The sequence below is a fragment of the Carassius gibelio genome, chromosome B10 (genome assembly GCF_023724105.1).
Source record: "Carassius gibelio isolate Cgi1373 ecotype wild population from Czech Republic chromosome B10, carGib1.2-hapl.c, whole genome shotgun sequence".
Taxonomy (NCBI): domain Eukaryota; kingdom Metazoa; phylum Chordata; class Actinopteri; order Cypriniformes; family Cyprinidae; genus Carassius; species Carassius gibelio.
The window spans coordinates 15,943,939-15,961,178 of record NC_068405.1 but is presented as its reverse complement, the minus strand read 5'-3'; the positions used below and the strand labels follow the sequence as shown (position 1 = coordinate 15,961,178).

Genomic DNA, 17,240 nt, shown 5'->3' with positions numbered 1-17,240 from the left:
TAGGAACCCCCAACTGCTCCCCGGGCGCCGCAGCATAAATGGCTGCCCACTGCTCCGGGTGTGTGCTCACAGTGTGTGTGTGTTCACTGCTCTGTGTGTGTGCATTTCGGATGGGTTAAATGCAGAGCACAAATTCTGAGTATGGGTCACCATACTTGGCTGAATGTCACTTCACTTCACTTCACTATATCCCTGAATAAAACGTTCACCCTCTGGTGGAGAATGATAATTTCAACAGATTGTACCCCAGGTTCTCGCTGTTGCCACAGGCCTTTGCTAAAATCCCAGATAACGCTGAACCTGAACTGTATTGAGGGCCACAAGTCCCTGTGAGGAGCCTAGGGGACATGAAGCACTAGCTGAGAAAAATGAATCACAGGTTACATGTGCTTCCCTGGGCGCCATCGCCCACGTCCTCCAGGAATAGCGCGACCTCAGAAAACCCTTTTTCTCCTCAATATCAGACATTGTATCTTTCATGATTGGCTACATTTCATCCATGAAGTGTCATGAGCTCTCCCATGCTGGTATGATAGCAGTAATAACAAAGAACAAGAGGTCTGGGAAGAGAGCAAATCCATCCTTGTTGAAAAGAGGAGGCAAAAGGATCACTGACTGATAGTAACCTGATCCTCACACCACCACAGGGAATTTAAATTCATCTCCGACCTTATTTAATGTGCTAAGCAAATTCATCAGTAATATTAAAGGGCAACTTGAGATATAAAAACAGCTGTTACTTTGATAATGTTGGCATTTGGTGCCTTTCTATAAATATCCGACTAAATAAACACGGAATGAAGATTATAAATCACATGGTGGAATCAGCAAGTGCATTTAAGGGACGTTTTGTTAAACATCGTATCATGTAGCCTGAAGTATTTAGATGCTGCTGAATTACATATGCAGGAGGTTTCACATTTACAGCTCAGAGAGCACATTTTTATTCCTCTTTTTATTGGTATGCAGCTGCTCAAGGTTAGTGGTGGGCTTCAGGTTGTAGCTCCAGCCCCATCAAGGCCATCTTGGTGGGGTGGCATACTGATTTCAGCAGATGCCCAATGGGAGTTCAGCTCTGGGTATCAACACTAACCTCCTGCCCTCGGCTTCTCCATGGCCACCAAAGACTGTTCGACTAAAGGTGGTGACAAAATCAAGATGGGATAAAACATTAGTGATCAAACGTTGCTTACAAATCAGATCACTATTTAAAAAAGGGTCATAAAAAATGGTTCTATTTAATTGCATACGTTTAATTAAACAAGTGCAATATTTACCTGGAGGATGTAGATAATGCACTGCAATGCAAAAGATGTGACGCTAATTAGTTCAGACATGTTATGAAAAATTAAGTTCAGTCTTTATTTATGGCAAGCACATATGTGCTCCATCATAAGCTGAGTAAACCGAGTGTGCTTTTCCATATAATATAACTAATAAAAAATATAATTAATCTTTATTTATAATAATTATTTTCAACATCAACATAAACATTTTAATCAATATAAATAAAAATCAATCAGGTAATTTATCCTTTACATTTTATTTTGTTAATAAATTCTGAGATTATTTTTATGTTGACACTTTTTGTCAGTTATAATTATTTTATTCTGTTATTTTTTACCCACCCAATCAAAGGTCTTTCACAAACCATTTCATGAGATCTATTTATTTTTTATTGCACAACTCTGTTGAAGACAAACAGACATACCTGTCAGAAATAATGAATGTTCATGCCCTGAAATAAGAAAAGCATTACAATAATTTGTTTAATTAATGTCCTAGTGGGCCAACGAATAAGACCATGACATGTTCAATTTAAAATCTGTGACTGACTAATGAGTGCAGCAACAAAAGATGAAACTCAGGATAGAATATCGCAGATCCTCACCACATGCAAATGTAAACTCATGCATGCCTCTTCACCAAAGGCGAAGGATGGGACCCGTTGTGTCTCTCACCTGTCAAACACCACGGAAACACAACAACACATGCAAACTAGACTGATACCTGAATCCCTTTAATGCGCCAAAGGCTTAGTATGACAGCGGATCCATTACAGTCTCATGCAGAGAGATGACAAAATACCCCAGCTGAAGCTCAAGGCTTATTCTTTATGATTTATGAATGACACACAGCAGGACATCAAAGGATGGACATGCCACTCACTATAAGAGATCTGCTTGTATAGTTATGCCTTTCTCACAGTAGGATATTTGTGACTATTTTGGAAAATATAATGTGAATCAGACCTATTGAAAGACATATCTAGCATCCAGGTACTCCAAATGTTCCAATAAAGCAAACAAATAAAAGGCATAATCAAATGGTTTCCCTTTGACTATGACTACCATAATTGAAAACTACAAAATATACAGAATCCATGCAGGTCACTCTGCAGACTTCATAATAATATCTCTGGGAAGATATTATCTGCAAGCAACAGACACACAGGTACAGCTCCTAAATCTACTTGAAAAGGGAATGGCTAAAATCTTGTGCTTGGTCAAATTGTTTCAAAATGTAAAACCGGTATCAGAAATGTAGCTTCTTTTCCTCATGCCATGCTAAAAACTGTAAAATGCTGCATTTCCAGCATTTCATAACATCTTGCTATCTTTTCCAACTTCATTAAATGCTAATCATTCCTTTTGAGGAAAAGTACCATATTAAAGTCTTAATATTTTATCTTAATGTTATTCCAATCCGCCTGTTTCAGGAACATCTCCACGCACAAACTATTTAGATAATAAACACATTTCAATAAATCACCAAATATTCTTTAATTAATGAATGAATTTCCCATTTAAATACCTTAAAATTTTCATAGTGAGGAAAATCATCAAGAAACCCACTCGATCAGAATAGGAAATAGTTTCAAACTTAATTTGGGTGTTATCAGCATTTGAGAGGTTTATTTTCCACAACTCAGAAGACAAAGATGCCTAGTGAAGTACACATTTTCACTATCCAGACCTTGTTAGGGAGACAAACACTCAACAATAGCTTGTTGTTTAAACATATAATTAAATTTAAGAGTGAGCAGAGAAAGTGCAGAATAAATGGTGTAGATATGCATGGGAAAGCACAGAACACACACAAACAGAAAAGGATTTGAGGTCAGTGGGCACTGATTCAACAATGATAGCATATTCTATTAAGATAATATGCAAGGATTGTGAGTAACAAGCACTGGTTAACAATAAACCTATTGTCATAGTTGGTACTGACACTACAATCATTGTTGCCACTTCATTTTTATGTTTTTGTATTCCTAACGAACCCACAAAAACATGTAAAAAGTTCTTATAACAGCTATTGGTTATTTCGTGCGGTTTTTGGAAAGCATTTGCAGAGTTTTTGCAGAGACTTAAGTGATGCTAAGTTGATGCGGTAAAATAAATAGGCAAATGGAAATAAATAAAGCACTAAATCTCAACAAAATAAATTAATAAAAAGAACCTAAACCTAAATAGTAATACTGAAATTGAACAGAAAAATTAAACAAATCAAAATAAATAGATAAATAAATAAAATAGAAAAATAAAAACCTATACTAAAGAGATTACATCAATTATGTTTTGTCATTATAATGAAAGCCAGTATGGGCCAGTGTTATTTTGGAGCCCAGTAACTTTCTATTTTTTTTTTGTCTGTTTGTTTTTTTGTAAGTGTAAAACATTATAACAGTTTCATTTACCTTCTTTTGTGTTCCAGAGAAGAAATTCATTCAGTTTTCAACAACATAAGAGTGAGTAAAAGATGACAGAATTTTCATTTTTGAGTGAACTATCGCTTTAAGTCGCACCTGAATCCAACAGTTCCATTACATTCAAGTCTAAGATGCCTCCATTTGGTTGATTTGAAAGCACTATTCTGTTCTTTTTTTTTTTTGCAATATATAATACCCCACAATTCACTATGAGCAATTCAGGGGCTGAAAGAAGAAAAATGCCACTTTAATATTTGTTAAAAGAACGTACAATTCTATTTCTACAAAGACTATCAGTGTAACCATTACATATGCCTCTAATGCTCACTTTAAATTTTGTTAAGGCACTGACTGACAGGGCAGCAAGGCAGCCATAGAAAAGTGACCAACTAAGGAGGAACTAAATACAGTCATGGGCGAGTGCATAAGAAGGATTTGCAGACACAGACACACAAAGAAACACCACCAACCATATTCACTCGAAGCAGCTGAAACCGCTGCTGCCAATCCGACATCAGTGGAAGAGAAGGCCATAGACAGCTGTGAGATAAAGGCGGGATAACATCGGTACATCAGCACACAGCCTAACAGCACTCTCTCAGCCCTGACAACAGCTAGTGACAGGAATACGGGACGCAGAGAGGAGACATATGCTCGATGGTGTATAACGCCGCTCTGACATCCTCTTAAATCTGCTCCGTGTTAGTGTCTGATTAGCAAAAACATGTCTACAACAGCGTGTCAGGATGAGAATAATTCCCACTGATGAGACTCGGCTACCAGGCTCAAACGCGCGCAGACTTTGTCATAAGCAGCTCTCGAGCAAAGGCCTTTCTGGCAGCCATGGGTTGAAAGGGGTATCTAGACAAATCCACAGATTAGACGTCTGAAATCATCTTCCATTTGCTGTATATTCATTGCTATTCGAGATTCAATGGAGTCAAGATTCGTTTCACGCAGGGGCGTAACTTCCTGACGAGACAGTTATCTCTGAGGCCTGTGCCTATCTTTACAAAGCAGCTTTTGATGCAGCCTTTTTGCACCGAGGCTTGTTCCTCTTTCTCAAATGATCATTTTATTGTTGAATCCACACAAGATACTTCCCTGGAGCTATAGTTTCTTTTTTCTGAGTTGAACTTGAATACGTTCAAAAATATTCTTCAGTCAATTAGTTGCTCACTAATGGAAGTTTTTCTGTGCTGTTACACTTGGCAAAAAGTAATAAATAAATAAAAAAACTCTGGGCTCGGGTCTTGTGAGGTGTTATTTGTTAAAAATGGCAAAAACGTGTGCAGAAACCTCGTCCCAATTAACACATTTGGCTCTTTCAGCTGCCTAACAGGTGCATACAATAAAGCACACCACCATGCAATCTCCTTATGCAAACATTTACTGTAGAATAGGATCTTTTCCAGCACAATCAGCCTCTGTGAACAAAGCTAGAACCATATAGAAACACAAGGATGTCAGAAATCCATCCGACCAACCGATTGCCGGTCGGGAGAGGCTTATCGCCTCTCGTTTCCCCTTGTACACTGCACGAACACTGCACAACAAACGACGCACAAAAATGCTGAAATTCGGCCCGGCCCAAAAAAGAGTCGCACGATTCAGAATTCGGCTCAAAATCTGATGAAAATCGCACAGTGTATGCCCGGCCTTACATACAAAACTGACAATGTAACAACGCAGTTAGGCGAACTTGCCCTTTAAAGGATTAGATCACCAAAACATTTGTTGAAAATGTACTCACCCTCAGGCCAGTGAATGGGTGCCGTCAGAATGAGAGAACAAACAGCTGGTAAAAACATCACAATAATCTATACAACTCCAGTCTTTCAATTAACATCTTGTGAAATGAAAAGCTGCATATTTGTAATCACCAACGTATAGACTGATTTTGCGTAAAAAACGGCATAGAGACGAGACAAGATTTTCCACTGGAGAAAGCCATATGGATAAAACATTTGTTTTTTAGCCAGAGGCAAGAGTTTGATGAATTTGTTTATTACAAACATGCAGCTTTTCACTTAATTTATGGACAGGAGTCACGTAGATCACTTGTGGATTATTATGACTTTTTTATCAGCTGTTTGGACTCTCATTTTGACTGCACCTATTCACTGCAGAGGATCCATTAGTAAGCAAGAGATGTAATATTCAATTTCTCCAAATCTGTTCCAAATAAACTACTAAAATATATCTTAGATGGCATGAGGGTGAGTACATTTTCAGAAAGTTTTCATTTTTTGGTGAACTATTGCAAATACATACAGTATTAATGCCATATACTGAACAACTATATATGGGTGAAGTGTTCAGATGTCCACATACTTTTGGCCATGAAGTCCATCTACAACGGGTCCAAAACAGTTTGACTAGAAACAATCACAATAAAGATAACTGATGAAGCAGCGGAAGCGCATGACTGAATTCATTTGTCAAAGGCAACATGAAATGACACAAATACTTTCTATAAGGCAGAAGCTTTAATGGAGTCTATAACTTCACAGCTTACACTGTAATGAAGCAAGAAATACAACAAAATATAGTGTGTTTTCTGCAATAATGTTTGTTTAGGGGCACAAAGTCTAGATAGATGTTCCCTATTCTGTTTGCAAAATAATTTGGAAATCGTGCTGAGGAAATGCTGAACAAGAGCACTGTAAGTGAAAGCGGTTGGAGCGGAAAGCTTTGTCAAAATTTCGATGGCAGAACAATTATTACCGTCCAGCTGTAGGAATGCTTTTCTACTGTAGTGTGGCTGCCAGAGTGGAAATGCTGGCTGCGTTTTTCCAAGTCAGGACTGAACAGATTTCTCCATAAAATGAGCAGTTTGGCAACCAATTATCCCTTTCATCACAGTATGAGCACAGTAAGAGACAGTTGCTGTTATATACAGCCTTTTAAATCGGGGGGTGGGGTTAATGGAAAACCAAATCATGCCACTAGAATGGCTGCAATGGCTGTCATACTAGAAGATTAAGATTTTAAAACATCCTTAGTATATGAGATTATAAGATCATCATAATATTTTTTTTTTTTTAATATTTTACACTTAATCATATATTCTCTGCCAGTAGTACACAAAATGCATGCAATTTATTTGTAAATTCAATATTCACAATTACAGCCTATGATGTTCAACGCCAGTGCTTTGCACCATGATTTTTTAAATAGTTTTCTCCAGCTTTCACCCCCTACAATGATTTGTGCATTGATCTCAATCATCTCATTCTGTAAAATGTCAAATACTACATGACTTAAAAGCAACATTATACACCGGTTGTTGTTTTTTTTTGTGCTGACATCCAATCTCTTCCTAACCTTGTTCACGTTCTTTGTTGTTATGCACACTGGCACACATTGCCTCATACTACTCCACCGATAACATTACATCAAAAACTTTCAAGAAAATCAAGCTAAATTAAAGCTGCAAACTAAAGAGTGCACAACACAGACAGGAAATACTGAAACGAACAATGCAAAACTCCAGAAAAAGAGATAAATGCAGGTTAATGACTGTCAGAAGAGCTTGCCAACTCAGAGCGGCTTGTAATAAACAGAGCTGATTGTCATTCAGCTTGAGTTCTGAGGGAAGCTGTGTTAAAAAATAACTCTGCCCCATCTGTGATTCAGCTCTTCCTCTGTGAGACCCATTAATGCTGAGAGTTAAGTAGGTATCTGAGCTCATCGGCACCACGGATCACTGCACTCCCCTGCTCGGTGGGGCTGATAGCGCTACGGCTGACCGAACATAGGCACCCGCCAAAAGGATTGATGATAGGGTGTGTTTACAGACCTGTATGAGGTCACCAAATCACAGTGGGTCACCTACTTTGTGGGGAAGTCGTGGCCTAATGGTTAGAGATCTGGACTCTGTAATCCAAAGGTTGTGAGTTTGAGTCTTGGGCCGGCAGGAATTGCAGGTGGATATACAGTGCTCTCTCCTCCTTCAATACCACAACTGAGATGCCCTTGGGCAAGGCACTGAACCCCCAACTGCTTCCCAGGCACCACAGAATAAATGGCTACCCACTGCTTTGGCTGTGTGTTCACTGCTGTGTGTGTGTGCACTTTGGATGGGTTAAATGCAGAGCATGAATTCTGAGTATGGGTCACCATACTTGGCTGTATGTCACGTCGCTACTTGCTATATACCAGGGTGAGTGTCTGGAGACTCAACCCAGATTTAGAATGTAAGTCTGACTTAAAAATAAGTGATCAATCTAAGTGATGTATCCAAATTCCTTAGCATATCCAAAACCTCAGAACAACTTGATGATGTAACAGAAACTATGGACTCTCTCTTTTCTAGCACTTTAAATACAGTTGCTCCTTTACGCTTAAGGAAGGTTAAGGAAAACAGTTTGACACCATGGTATAATGAGCATACTTGCACCCTAAAGAGAGCAGCCCGAAAAATGGAGCGCAGCTGGAGGAAAACAAAACTAGAGGTATTTCGTATTGCTTGGCGGGAAAGTAACATATCCTACAGAAAAGCATTAAAAACTGCTAGATCTGATTAATTTCTTCTCTTTTAGAAGAAAACAAACATAACCCCAGGTATTTATTCAATACAGTGGCTAAATTAACGAAAATTAAATCCTCAACAATTGTTGACATTTCCCAACACCACAGCAGTAATGACTTTATGAAGTACTTTACTTCTAAAATCGATATTATTAGAGATAAAATTGCAACCATTAAGCTGTCAGCTACAGTATCACATCAGACAGTGCACTATAGACCCCCTGAGGAACAGTTCCACTCATTCTCTACTATAGGAGAGGAAGAATTGTATAAACTTGTTAAATCATCTAAACCAACAACATGTATGTTAGACCCTATACCATCTAAGCTCCTAAAAGAGGTGCTTCTAGAAGTCATAGGTCCTCTTTTGACTATTATTAATTCCTCATTGTCATTAGGATATGTCCCCAAAACCTTCAAACTGGCTGTTATTAAGCCTCTAATAAAAAAAAAACACAAAGAACTAGTTAATTATAGACCAATCTCGAATCTCAAATGATCTGCTCTTATCATCTGATCGTGGGTGTATCTCTCTATTAGTTTTATTGGATCTTAGTGCTGCGTTTGACACAATTGACCACATTCTTTTGCATAGACTTGAACACTTTGTTGGCATCAGTGGAAGTGCATTAGCATGGTTTAAATCGTACTTATATGACCGCCATCAGTTCGTAGCAGTGAATGAAGATGTATCATATCGATCACAAGTGCAGTATGGAGTACCTCAAGGCTCAGTACTAGGGCCGCTACTCTTCACGCTTTATATGTTACCCTTGGGAGAAATCATCAGGAAACATGGTGTTAGCTTTCACTGTTATGCTGATGATACTCAGCTCTATATTTCTTTGCAGCCCGGCGAAACACACCAATTTGTAAAACTAATGGAATGCATAGTCGATATAAAAAATTGGATGACGAGTAATTTCTTACTGCTAAATTCAGAAAAAACAGAGGTGTTAATTATAGGACCTAAAAACGCTTTTTGTAATAACCTAGAACACTGTCTAAGACTTGATGGTTGTTGTGTCAATTCTTCGTCATCAGTTAGGAACCTAGGTGTGCTATTTGATCGCAATCTTTCCTTAGAAAGACACGTTTCTAGCATTTGTAAAACTGCATTTTTCCATCTCAAAAATATATCTAAATTACAGCCTATGCACTCAATGTCAAATGCGGAAATGTTAATCCATGCATTTTTGACTTCAAGGTTAGATTATTGAAATGCTTTATTGGGTGGTTGTTCTGCACGCTTAGTAAACAAACTACAGCTAATCCAAAATGCAGCAGCAAGAGTTCTTATTAGAACCAGGAAGTATGACCATATTAGCCCGGTCCTGTCATCGCTGCACTGGCTCCCTATCAAACATCGTATAGATTTTAAAATATTGCTTATTACTTATAAAGCCCTGAATGGTTTAGCACCTCAGTATTTGAATGAGCTCCTTTTACATTATACTCCTCTACGTCCGCTATGTTCTCAAAACTCAGGCAATTTGATAATACCTAGAATATCAAAATCAACTGTGGGTGGCAGGTCCTTTTCCTATTTGGCGCCTAAACTATGGAATAACCTACCTAGCATTGTTCGGGAGGCAGACACACTCTTGCAGTTTAAATCTAGATTAAAGACCCATCTCTTTAACCTGGCATACACATAACATACTAATATGCTTTTAATATCCAAATCCGTTAAATGATTTTTATTAGGTAAACCGGAACCGGAAACACTTCACATAACACCCTATGTACCTTCTACATCATTAGAAGAATGGCATCTACGCTAATATTTGTCTGTTTCTCTCTTGTTCCGAGGTCACCAGATCCAGTCTGTATCCATATCAGAGGGTCACTGCAGTCACCCGGATCCAGTACGTATCCAGACCAGATGGTGGATCAGCACCTAGAAGGGACCTCTACTGCCCTGAAAGACAGCGGAGACCAGGACAACTAGAGCCCCAGATACAGATCCCCAGTAAATACCTTGTCTCAGAGGACCACCAGGACAAGACCACAGGAAACAGATGATTCTTCTGCACAATCTGACTTTGCTGCAGCCTGGAATTGAACTACTGGTTTCGTCTTGTCAGAGGAGAACTGGCCCCCCAACTGAGCCTGGTTTCTCCCAAGGTTTTTTTCTCCATTCTGTCACCGATATAGTTTCGTTTCCTAGCCGCTGTCGCCCCTTGTTTTGCCTAGTTGGGGTCACTTCATCTACAGTGATATCATTGACTTGATTGCAAATAAATGCACAGACACTATTTAAACTGAACAGAGATGACATAACTGAATTCAATGATGAACTGCCTTTAACTATCATTTTGCATTATTGAGACACTGTTTTCCAAATGAATGTTGTTCAGTGCTTTGACGCAAGGTATTTTGTTTAAAGCGCTATATAAATAAAGGTGATTGATTGATCAAATCATAACACTTAATGTTCTAGCCATCATTATATACCTTTGCCAAACAATATTTTGAAAAATATAGCCAAATATTGATTACATGATGCTTTAAGTGAACTAATCTTTCAAAGTTCAATACTTTGCAAAACACAGAGGAGTAATTTTCTTTTTTAACCAGAAACAATGTGCAAGGCTAGAAGATTGCTTTAATAAAGACTTTCCACAATAAAAAGTAGACTATACATTGCATTTTTTGTACCTTCACCCTCTGCCATGAATTCAGTGTGCCATGAATCACCAGGGGAGGACCAAAATAAACGTTAAAGACAAATCATAAATGTGGAGCCACAAGCAGAAATCGAAAAAGATGAGTCAAGTATTGACATCTTTTCAGGTTCTAATAAGACAAACCTCAATAACGGCCCAAATGCTTATTTAAACATCTTTTCAGAAAACCAATGTCACTCAAAAACAAACGCTTCTGGAGAGTTTTGACATTTTATTGAGTGAGAAACTCTTTTTTTGTGGCATAAGAAAATGGCATGTAACACACTTCAAGGGCCAAATACACACACACACACACACACACACAAAATACATATATATGCTTAAGGGAAAAATTCTTAGGATAAATCAAATGTTTATCAGAAATTTTCCAAATTATATTCCAAAAAAAAAAAAAAAAAATTATAAATAAATAAATAATAATAATAATTTAAAAAAAAATAATAAAATTTCTTCTCTGAGAAAATTCTACCATCGTTTGCCTCATGCCGCTTCAAACCTGTATGATTTAAATATCTTTCTTCTGGGAACTTAACCTACAAGTATGATAGATTATTTAAATAAAATACTGTTGTTGTTGTTGTTGTTGTATGTATTGTAGCTAGTATAACAAATTGCTAAGTTGAATATTTGTCCAATAACAACCCAATAAATGTATAAAATAGTTAATCTTATATTTGACATCTTTAAGAATATCCTACTTTTAAAAAAAATATTTATAATTAAGCATTTTTTTCAAGAATTGTAACTCTTGAGAACAGTCTTATGGAAAACAAATATAACTTTTTTATTTTTGCTTTTCTTCAGAAGTGTTTAGCTTTAAGCAATAAATATAAGGGCCTGGTTTCACAGACAGGTCTTAGCTTAAGCCAGGACTAGACCTCAGTTAAATAAAGATATTTAAGCAGCTTTTATAAAAAATAAATAAATAAATAAATAAAAAATCTTAAAGGTGTGCATCTTGAGACAGAACAAAACATATTTTAAGATATTTTCAGTTGAGACAGCTCAAGCATGCATTATAGTCTGGGACTAGCCTTAAGCCTCGTCTGTGAAGGCAGAGGAGGAAGTTCTTAAGAAGTCTTTTCAGTAATTCAAAAAAGTTTTCTTAGCAAGAAAAGTTATAAAATCATAAGAAATAGAAAGGATGCATTTTATTTCTAAGGATGTTCACTGAAACTGATCCTATACGATCTTCATATCAGAGCAAATGAGCAAATTTTGAGCAAAAGGCTATTTTTCTAACAGTACAGCTTGACCTTGGAGAACCCTGGGCAAATCTCCACAAAATAAACCTTTATCTTGTTTTGATAAATCATTCTACTTATTGCCATTCAGTCCCTGATTCTTGAGTATACTTGGCCAAAACATACCTCATTTCGTAAACTCTTTCGTAAACTTTACGTAAGCACGGCTATATTTGTAGTTCTAAAACAGCAACAGAAAGTAGTCTTATAAATACTGCACAAGAAAAATTCTGTGTGTTTTTCCTCTCCAAAAGGTCTTTAATTTTTAAATGTAAAACAAAAAAAAAAAAAACTCATCTGCAGGACAGGCATTCAAGCAAACACAGTGATTTAAACTGTTCACTGCATTATCTCTGCTAGCCTGTGATTTGAACAGTAGCACGTGGAGCAGCACTGATGGATCTGTGAGCGGTCTAATATTAGAGTCAGAGTCAGACGTGAGAAGATAAACTGAGAAAGGAAATGTCCGTGCTGCTCTCGGGTCTGAGTTCCCACCCTGTGAAAGAGGGAGTCTGGCCATCAAATCAGGCAGTGCAATCATTGATTTATGTGTCACTATCAAGTGATGCTGGGGCGGCCATCCCTCTTTTCATCTGTTCCAGAGGTTCGGTTTTCCTGCACACAAAGCAAACAAACACAAAAATGCAAGCTACCCTGCCTTGGGGATGTAATCGCTTTGTGTGACTTTTTAAAGAGAGCTGTAACTTCAGGTTCTCATCCATTTTAGGTGATTGGTAATTTAATGTGCTTTTGGGTCACGCAGACAGAAGAGTTTACCGAGTGTCATGGGGTTTCTTATCCATATTGAGTTTCTTGATGGGAGTAGTATAATGGGGAAGCCTACGGCAAGCGTCCACAGCCTTTTCTGGAATCAAACTTGATTTAATTGCTTTGCCTTCTGTTTTTTATTTTTTGACAAGAAAGTTTATCACTACTCACCACATCAAATAAAGAGTGCCAAACTGCTAGCGAAGTTACTTTAAAGTTAAATAAAACTGAGACTATTTATGTTTTTAATGCACACTACTGGTCTCATCATGAATCATTTATTGGCACCTTAGTCAAAGTAAATCTTTGATATGTAAAACATATCTTTAGAATTTCTGCAAGCAGCAGGCTAAATTAATAGCAGGCATAATTGATTTTTGGCAAAATGACCTTTAAATAAAAATGATCTGTGAATCTCATTCCCCAAAATAAACAAAAGCCATTAAAAAAAATCTAATCTTCCCAACACAGCGCTGCTATACAGTACAAAAGTATAATTGTGAATTTGATGTTTCTTTTATACAACAAAATAAAAAAAAATAAAAAAATAAAAAAAATAAGTTAACGTTGAACTACTTTCATTTTTTTCTTTCCAAACAAAGCCAAAAGGAGGAGCACCTTTTCAAGAATGAATCAGTGTTTCAAGGAATCGGTTAAACAAATGATTCAATAATACAGACCAACCCTATCTCACAACCAATTTATACATATTTTACAGGGTGGCTAATTTGTACGACCTCACTCATACGATTTTGCATGATTTCTGTGAGGGCTAGGTTTAGGGGCGAGGTTCGAGGTGGTCATTCATGTGAATTCCTACGATTTGCCACCTCATAAAATATGTACATTTCTTTCACAAAACAAATTCGGAATACAAATTTGTTCGAGTTAGCCATTTACAAAAATACGTATGCATTGCCATGAGATAGGGTTGGATAAACACTTGTTTAATTCCTGAATTGTTCATTTAATCAGTCAGATAAATGACTGATTCAATGATTCACACTCAAATTATCTTGAGCATTCTCAAGAATGAATCTGTCCTATAGACTGCCAAGTAAAATACATTGTCAGGGTCCAGAAAGGTAGACGACTTGTTGAATAAAGTCGTTATTTCTGTGTTCTTCTTGTACAAAAAGTATTCTTTTGACTTCATAACGTTACAGTTGAACCACTGTACTATTCTGATGATGCTTTTCATACTTTCCTGGACCTTACAGTGTATTTTACTTGGCAGTCTATGGAACAGTCACAAGCCTCCTGGTTTTCATCCAAAATATCTTAAATTATGTTCTGAAGATAAACTAAGCTTTTACAGGTTTGGAACGACATGGGGTAAGTGATTAATGACAACATTTTCATTTTGGGCTGGAGTATCTCTTTAAGGCACAAGAAGTGGACTATCAGTCAAAATATGATTTAAAAAAAATTAAAGTGACTTGAGGGCTTCCAGCTATGGCTAATCAAGCCATGTGGTCAGAAATATGGTAGATTAAAAATGCATTGAATAGAATGTAAATGCATTCATTGGATTGTAAAATTATGCTAATATGGAAATAACAGCTGCTGATTTAATAATTCATGGCTTATGCCCCTTCAGAGAAGGCAGAGACACAAGATCAAGTGAAGGCACATAGGACAAGAAAGAGATTCAACTCTCTGTGGATGGAAATGAAAGAAATGGCCCAGGCATTAACCTGAGTACAGAACATTGTCTGTGGATTAAAAAAAGAGAGAGATTAAATAAAAGATTGAGAGACTTTTTAAGTTCTGAAAATATCTGTATTTCATTTCATCCCTAAAAAGTTCCCAGAAAGGATGGTGACATGCATTATAAAGACCAGTTAAAATATGCATTATAAAGACCAGTTAAAATATGCATTGGTAGAATCTTTTTTTTCTTACAGAATTTCATTTGGCTGGTGCGTTTCAACAAGGTCATTGCCCTGTGCACCTGTAGACTGTTGGAAACTCTCATAATGTACTATGTGTGTCAATTACAAGAGCATTCTCCTTTTGACTCTCATTTCAAGGTTAGGCCTATCATTAACTAAAACTAATCTTATTAAACCAGTTTTGTTAATTGAAATAATGGTAAAATAACATATAACTAGATAAAGCTTGTCAAGACAAACTATGTTGGATTAGAAAAGCCTGTACAGACGTTTAAAGTAGATTTAATGACTTTAAGTGTGAATCAACGTATTGTTCAAATGAACAAAGAGCTGAGAATATGCGTATTTTTGTGTCTTTAGCTGAGCTAAACACTTAGTGACACAATATGACTGATGAAATGCTAGCACGCTGAGACCAGCAGAAATGTCAAGCTGAAAGAAATCTGCCCCAAACGCTTGGAACAGCTACCACCCATGGAGTTCTTACATCAGGTTCATTCTCAGATGATTTACACTCCCTGGTTTCTGGAAAAAAACATTGTGCTACATATTGACAGCTTTATGGCTCCAATGCTATTGTTTATTTTCCTCCATACCTTTCCTTCTTTAACCTCTTAATTTCCCTTACTGTACTAATGCCTCTCATACGAACTTCACTGAGCACTCGGCATGTGTTTTCATAAAGTATCTCATGCTAGCTGCGATGCTCCGGGATCAGGTATCATCGGCCTGTCACTACTAATCTCAGACACCATTTAACAAAAATCTAAAGTGAGCCAGGAACAGCTGGTGTTTTAAAAGGCTTTGTGAATATGGGGCATTGTGATTACAGAAAACCAAGAAATCAGCGAGGGGCGGGATTTAGCTGCCTGCTGGCTGGCGGCAGGCCAGTGGTGAGAGTAATAAGGAGCTGCGAGGTGGTGTAAGATAGCCAAGGTGGGAGGGAGCTAGACAGACAGTAGACAGATAGACAGTTGAGTGTGACGCTGGAGGGGTGAACCGTGGGGACTAAAATTGTAACAAGTGAGATGGGACATGCTGGAGTTGGTTTTGATGGGTTTGACTTTTGTGTATTCTACTCTATTAGCTTTAGGGTTAACTGTATGCTAGGGTAGTCCTGAAAGATAACTTTTAGCAGCTTCAGAAATGGAAGAATGGTGCAAAATATTTATTTTATTTTATTTTAGTTTTATTTGACAGGGACAATGCACATAAATAATACATAAATATAACATGTGCCAGAATTAGCCAGAAGGCTATTTCCATCTGCAGTCCCTGGACTGATGGTAAAATTTTCATCCTAAAAATATAAAACAATTAATCAATCCCTAATAAATACATTCTCCAAAATACATATAAAACAATTATAAACACTATACCTATAATACAATAATATTATATATTGTCACTAAAGACAGAATAACATAATTTAAAAAATCAATCATAATTTATCCAACTTCCAGCCATAAAGCCTAATAAAATAAAATATTACTTCTTTTCTTACATCCTCTCTTGCCCCTCACAGCCCTTTAAGAGCCCAGTTTGAATATTTTTGAACAAAAGCTTTTTTTTCCAATAATATGCGTTTCCAGACATTCCGTAAATGCTGTTTCTCCAACACTCAAACATCTTTCAAACAAATACTGTATTCCTAGAAAATAACAGTAATCTATTGCAATCGCATCTATGTCTGTAACAACATCTAAGAACGACTTAAAATCTTAGATAAAAGACTAAATGCAGCACTGACCAGACCAAAACAGCATCTAGCAATTATGAATCTACTCAATAGCTCACTAAGTGATCGAGGAAGCCAGCCGTATTGAACAGAGGTCTGGGAAATCACTCCAGCAGCATCCCGCTCAGCCCACAAACTCAGATTCGCAGTCTTCTATTCAGTCTGTTGGCCTTTAATTAACTATTGATTGGCACGGGGTACTGAGAAACCTCCACTAATAAAACTATAGCCACTACAGGTCAGAGTGGTGTTTAAACTTTTATGACAGAATGAAGTTCTGACCTCGTGTTGGAAAGTTTTATCCATCCACATATATCAGAATAGCATATTTTCACGTATGTAGACATTAGGAAGGGGGAATAAGGTGTGAAAAGTTCTGTGCTGTACTACAAAGTATTTTTATTTTATCTCTCTGCTAAAGAGAGCAGCTGGAAAGGAAGTGTAGGTCTAGGGTACATCAACACAGTGTGGCACCTCGATCAGCATCAAACGAACAGCCCACTGGTTCCTGTTTTGGAGCCAATATTTACTCAAGAATTAATCCTCTTTTAAAAATTCAGCATTGGCATAAAGATGGCAGCTTTGAACACTGCTAGGCCCTTCAGACGGATTACCTGCCTAACTGACAGGATATTTCACAGACGTAGCAGTTACCCTTAC

General features: G+C 37.2%; 1 long non-coding RNA gene across 1 annotated transcript in view; it reads right to left on the bottom strand.

Annotated features, from left to right (window-relative positions):
* Positions 1–913: 913 nt before the first annotated feature.
* LOC127966806 (uncharacterized) overlaps positions 914–17,240 on the bottom strand; it is a 29,116-nt gene continuing 12,789 nt past the window's right edge. The window contains exons 3-5 of the long non-coding RNA XR_008155705.1: positions 1,712–1,738; positions 1,278–1,298; positions 914–1,135 (exon numbers count right to left, since the gene is read on the bottom strand). This is a non-coding gene — a long non-coding RNA (uncharacterized LOC127966806). The remainder of the gene's footprint in view (positions 1,136–1,277; positions 1,299–1,711; positions 1,739–17,240) is intronic.